The sequence below is a fragment of the Hyperoodon ampullatus genome, assembly GCF_949752795.1.
Source record: "Hyperoodon ampullatus genome assembly, chromosome: 17".
Classification (NCBI taxonomy): Eukaryota; Metazoa; Chordata; class Mammalia; order Artiodactyla; family Ziphiidae; genus Hyperoodon; species Hyperoodon ampullatus.
In genome coordinates this window covers 9,701,844-9,707,736 of record NC_136930.1, presented here as the reverse complement: position 1 = coordinate 9,707,736, position 5,893 = coordinate 9,701,844, and the positions used below count along the sequence as shown (strand labels likewise).

General features: G+C 36.7%; 1 pseudogene across 1 annotated transcript; it reads left to right on the top strand.

Annotated features, from left to right (window-relative positions):
- Positions 1–2,770: 2,770 nt before the first annotated feature.
- Positions 2,771–3,681, top strand: LOC307065293 (ubiquitin carboxyl-terminal hydrolase MINDY-1-like; annotated as a pseudogene). The gene has a single exon. The product of its transcript is annotated as a ubiquitin carboxyl-terminal hydrolase MINDY-1-like (transcript).
- The last annotated feature ends 2,212 nt before the right edge of the window (positions 3,682–5,893 follow it).

Genomic DNA, 5,893 nt, shown 5'->3' with positions numbered 1-5,893 from the left:
TTCTATAGAGTTGTCAAATCCCAATTAAAATAAGCATTAAAAGAAATCACTGAATTTATTGAGGAATGTCATGAATGTGCCTGACAAACATGAGCTTTTGAGAACAATCCTAATGAAGGTGAATGCAGAAGCAGAAGTATTATGGATTGAGAAATGAAGTGAAGGCTGTGAATGGAAACTGCTTTCCAAGTAGTTGGCTGTTAAGTGGAAGGCAGACAATACCAGAAAAATGTTCACTTAAAAAAATATCTTCCATCATTTGCTCAAAAAAATTGTATTTTTTCATATATGTAAAGCAAATTGATAGCAATGGTGTTATTATTGCGAAACTGAAGTCCCAAATATAGGTCTGAGATGTATTAGGCCTTGTGTATTATATTTTCCTTTCCTCATTAGGAAAATCAGGAAGTTTACAATCCCTGTGAATATGATTTGGCTTTTATTTTCATGTGTAATGTCAAGATTGGGTACAAAAGTCAGAGACAGATAAAAGGGAGAAGAGAAACCCAAGCATATTTCTCTTGGGTGTCGATCAGCTGAGGTCCTCCCTAAAGGATAAAGGTAAGCATATTAAAATGAAAGTGCCTGCTGTATTTTAATTATTATTTCACAATGTGAGATCACTGGCTTGAAGGTCTGGAACTGAGCATAAGCCCTTGAAACAGTCAAAGGCTCAGGGTAAGAAAGTGAGTTCAAGTGTGACAAAATCTCCCTGTCTCATTGGGTTCCAGTGATCAGAACCATGGTAGGTTAGAGCAGCTGACCACGATAAAGGTCAGCAGAATCTGGGTTCCTATGTATTTCTGCAGCACCCACCATTAGTTTAGGCAGAAAAGTGCATAGTAAATTTACACAGCACAAAAATTCTGATCATCATGGTCTTTAATGTTTGTTAGTAAAATGATGGACTGAATTCCGCACCCAATATTGACCTCATGCTGTAAATGTGTAAGTTGATGAGCTAAGAAATTTGTCAAATTCATGGTAATTATTTTTCAGCTTATAGCAATTTAAATTCATTCGTCACCTCATTGAGTGTACCATACCATGCTATGACAGCAAAAAACTATTTAAGATAATAAGGTAAAAATTTTTTGATCATTTGCATTCAAATAAGGGAAGTGATCTAAAATATTTTTAAAACTCTTTTCAATATAATTAATTGAATTAGTATCTAAATCATATTTTCTTGTGCTTTTTGTTTCACAAAATCATCTAACATATATCATTATAGTGGTATTTGTTATCTCTTTTTTATAGTTAGGGATTTTTTGTGGGCTTGTGTGTGTGTGTGTGTGTGTGTATCTGTGTGTGTAAGTATATGAGCTGAAGCTGTGGTAGCAGGGTTAAGAGCTTGGGATCTGGAATCAGACAATCAGTTCTGCTATGGACTAGCTGGGTAGTCTTGAGTGAATTACTACATCCCTCTGTGCCTCAGTTTCCTCATCTGTAAAAGGATGATAGGAATGGTACTTATTGCCTTGAGTTGTTGTGAGGATTAAATGAGATAACTCACACCTTGATATAGTAAGCATTCGAGAAGTGTTAGCTCATTTTGGCCTTTGATGATTTCTCATCCTGAAAAGTTGAAAGACACAAGGAAGAACTGGTTGGTTAGACCTGAGTTGTTAGTTAGGAACCAATGGTTGGACAAGAACTGAAAATATCTCAAAATCCAGACCTTCCGGGTCTTCTCCTGCAGATAACAGAAGTACAAATGCTGTAAGGTCTACAGCAAAAACACTAACATTCTGGGTCAGTGGAGGGCTCCAGTCTCAGGTTTTCAACTAAACTTGATGAAGAAAAACCTGGCCCCCTCCTCCCTAATTAAATAAAGCTCGCAGTGGATTTATCTGGTGACCAATGCCTTAGGTACAGACATAGGAACCTTCCTTAGGGACCAAGAAGCACCTAGTTATAAATAATATTAAAAACAAAACAAAACAAAATTGGGGATTGTAGGAATTTAGAAATACAAATAAATAAGAAAGAGATTTAAATTACCATAGAAGAATAAAATTTCATCCCAAAGTGAACCCTACTACTTAATATTCTGGTATAAAGTGTGTGTAGGTGCAAATTTACATTTACATAATAAGATCACATGGGTCATATTATCTTATAATCTATTTTTATTTCACTAAATAATATAGTCATCTTTCCTGGATATTTATATTCCATGGTATATTTATGCAGCATCCTTATAAATAGTTGCCTATGTTTATTTAAAGCATACATCATAATTTATTTAACCACCCTATTATTGAATATCTGGTTTGTTTCTATACTTTCGTTACTATAAATAACACTGTGATGAACATCTGGGCCTACTAAACGTTAGTGTGTGTGGATGGATGTGTGTATTTGTATACACACACACGTTTACACACACATATTTCAGGTTCTCTTACGTAAAGATGTTCTCTACTCTCTTTCTCTCTCTCAAATGTTAAATATTTTAATTTCATCATACCTTAAAGGTAATATAAAAGATGATGAAGCTAGAAATAAAAATGAGTTATATGAAATAATAGCATTTAGGGGAATTCCCTGGTTGTCCAGTGGTTAGGACTCCACTCTCACTGCCTGGGTTCCGTCCCTGGCCGGGGAACAAAGGTACTGCAAGCCGCCCGGCACATCCAAAAAAAAAAAAATTTTACACATTTTTTAGACAGTTGCTAAAAGGAACATTGAAAACATTACTTTAAAGGCTCACTTTGAGCACACAGTAAGAGCCAATACAAGACCCAGGTAACAATTTTATATAAAGATGCCATATATACAGGCCATATCTATGCATATACACGTGTGTGTGCACACGCACGCACGCACTGCTCCCTTGGGAGGAAGTGATCACATTCAATGGCTGGTGGCCCAGCTTGGAGACTGCCTCCTGTCCATCCCGCTCCAGAAGCCAGAGGGACTTCAGCTTCATTTTCAGAAGAATTTGGGTGGTGCCATGTTCCGCCTAAGCTGGACAGAGTCTGGGTGTCCATGTGCAATTTCACAGGTGCCTCTGACCTTGAGTATTCATCTGAGTGCCATATCTGACCTATTCAGTGCACCTCTGTCACGTGGCTGGCTTGTTAATCCACAGTCTTGAGGCCGTGAGTGCAGTTGGGAAACTGAGTTACAACCAGCCAGCAGAGACGATCCCCACCTGCAGGCAGTCCAGCGACAACAACCTCGTGACAGAAAGCCCGACGTCAGAGCAGTCTGTGGACATGACAGCGGCCAGCTGACCACCACGGTCTGTGTGAGCTAATGGCAGCTGCCAGCGAAAGCACACTTAGCATCTTTTCCCAAAACAACCATTTTACTACCATGATTAAACACAGGAGTCACGTGCACCTTCTTGTCACCAACCAGGGATTTCTTTGGGAGGAGCAAGTGTTGTGGGAGACCACGAATGATGTGGATGAAGACAGCTGCTTCTGATGACCCCTAAGTCATCCCCTGCACAAGGGCCACGGAGCAGAAGAAGGTGGATGGCTCCCTAGAAAACAGCGTCAGGTGGACCAGGATTACCTGATCGCCTTGTCCCTGCAGCTGCAGCAGTAGCCACCAAGCACACTGGGTCTCAGCAACTTGGCACTGGCCCGGCAACTTCAACGAGAGAAGTACCAACAGCAACAAGCGGTCCAGCCTGTGGCAATGCAGGACCTAGCGCTGTGGGCATAGTGGGGTAGGAGCCACCTCTGGACCTGCAGCTGGAGAGCCAGGGCTACAGCTAGAGTCACCTGTAGCTCTACCCAGTGCTAATCTTCCTCTTTCAAAGGCTGTGGCTATTTTGCTTGCTTCCCCAGCTCAACTCCTGAGATGTGTTCCTCCTGAAAGAACAATAAAAGAATCTCTACATAATCTGATACTAACTTCGTCGTGGCTTCGATTGAAGGAGATGTAAAAATTGGCAATTTTGAATTTCATTCTTATGAAGTTTGGTTACTCTTCCTAGATCCTGTTGGTTATATTTTAGTATTGAATGTTAAAAACAATTTCAATAGTAATAGTGGTAATGACTGTCTATAAACATGTTCAAAAGTTAATCAGTTTCAACAAAAGTGTTCACAAATATACACTTGAGACTATCATCAACAAAATTTCAGAGACCAGATACTTCTTGTGTGTGTGTGTGTTTTAATCCATGAGAAGATTTAGTCTGGTCTGCCTGACATAAGGGTGATAGGTTTCTATCTCTTAGTCTAATTAACACCTTTAATCTTTTTTTAATGGTTAGGCATTCTCTCTTTGGTTTTGAGGCATGCTAAAGATAAAAGCACGGGAGGCTGGAGGTTAATCCTTCCTGTTCTTTATTTCTTAATTTCTGCCATGGGGGCTCCCTTTCCATCATGGCTATTTATTCAGGAACCCTGATGATATGCTTTCAGTAAGAGATGGTTTAGAACTACCACCCAATATTACTATATATTAAATTATAGGGGCTGTAATTAATAACTGCTAAATGAACACAACTCCAATTTCTTATATGTCTTTTTTATTATTGTGCCTAAGAAAGTAATCAAATTAATGCTTTTAGAATTAATATTGAACCTAAGTAGCACTATTCCTAGACTCATTCTAGCAAAATGGTTACAAAAATGGTAAACAACCCCAGATTTTGTTAATCAGGGATGTTACAGATGAATACAAGCTTATTGATGATGATTTGCTTCTTCTCACTCATATAAAGAATATTGAATTTCCTATGGTATCGATAATAAAATACATTAAACTTTGGCATTCAAAAAATGATAGAGATTTGATTTTTCATCTTAGAACTAAGAATTTTTTAATGTCCTAATATGTCTTACATAAGATAAAATGTTGTAACCATTTGCCCCAGTAGCAATTTTATTTGTGAATTTTGGAAAATATACTGAAATTTTATGTGTAAAAATGGACTCTCGTTCAGAATTGCCCATTTGGAATTTTCAGCAAACTACAGGTTTGTAAGTGTTTTGAAATTAATAGATTTGTATGACTTGAGATTTCAGCTCAGACTAATATATTTTAATACATTAAATATTAAATATGTAAACATATATATTTTTTCAACCAATTTTGTTTTAATTGAGCCAATATGCCATATCTTCAGCATTGTAACTGAGGAGGAACTTGTCAAAATATGACTTGTTTTCTTTAAAAAAAGTAGAATTAAAATAGTCTCAATTTGACAAGGATTATTCAATATTCCTGTATTATGCACATGCACATACACACACATACACACACACAAACATACACACATTCTGAAGATCTCTAAATAACTGTAGGAAGAAAAACTCAGAGGTCAAAAGAGTGCTAATTAAATATTTTAAAATGGAGCAAATTCTTTGAAGAAAATACAAATATAGGTAAATTAAAAATTAAAGCACTTTCAGAATTCTCTAATATGAGTTTTTTTTTCAGAATGTTAGTTAAAATAGATATGTGGAACACATTCACAAAGAAAAATATAATAATCAGCTCTACCTTTACTTCCTGTTATGGGCAATGATTTCATTCTGTGTGGATAACTACATGAGTTGAAAATATAATGGTCTAAAAGAGATTTATTTTCTTCCCTTCTCTTATCAATTTGTGAGGAGAAAAAAGAATAATGAATAATACAACGGTGATCTAATGAATGAGTTTGAATATGACGTGCTTTGTTTATTTATAAACCTAACTTTCCCAGGAAAAATAGATGATTATTGTTCCTTCTACCTTTTTTAAAAGTATTTTTTCTGACTGTGCAAGTTTTATATGCTCATTGAACATAGATTAGGAGAAAGTAAAGTCCCTGCTGTCAAACAGCTCAAGACACAATGAATAATTCAAGGAAGTATATACAGGGACCAAACTATTGGTAGAAAAACAGAACTACCATTGGGTTTCAAATGAAATGAATGGA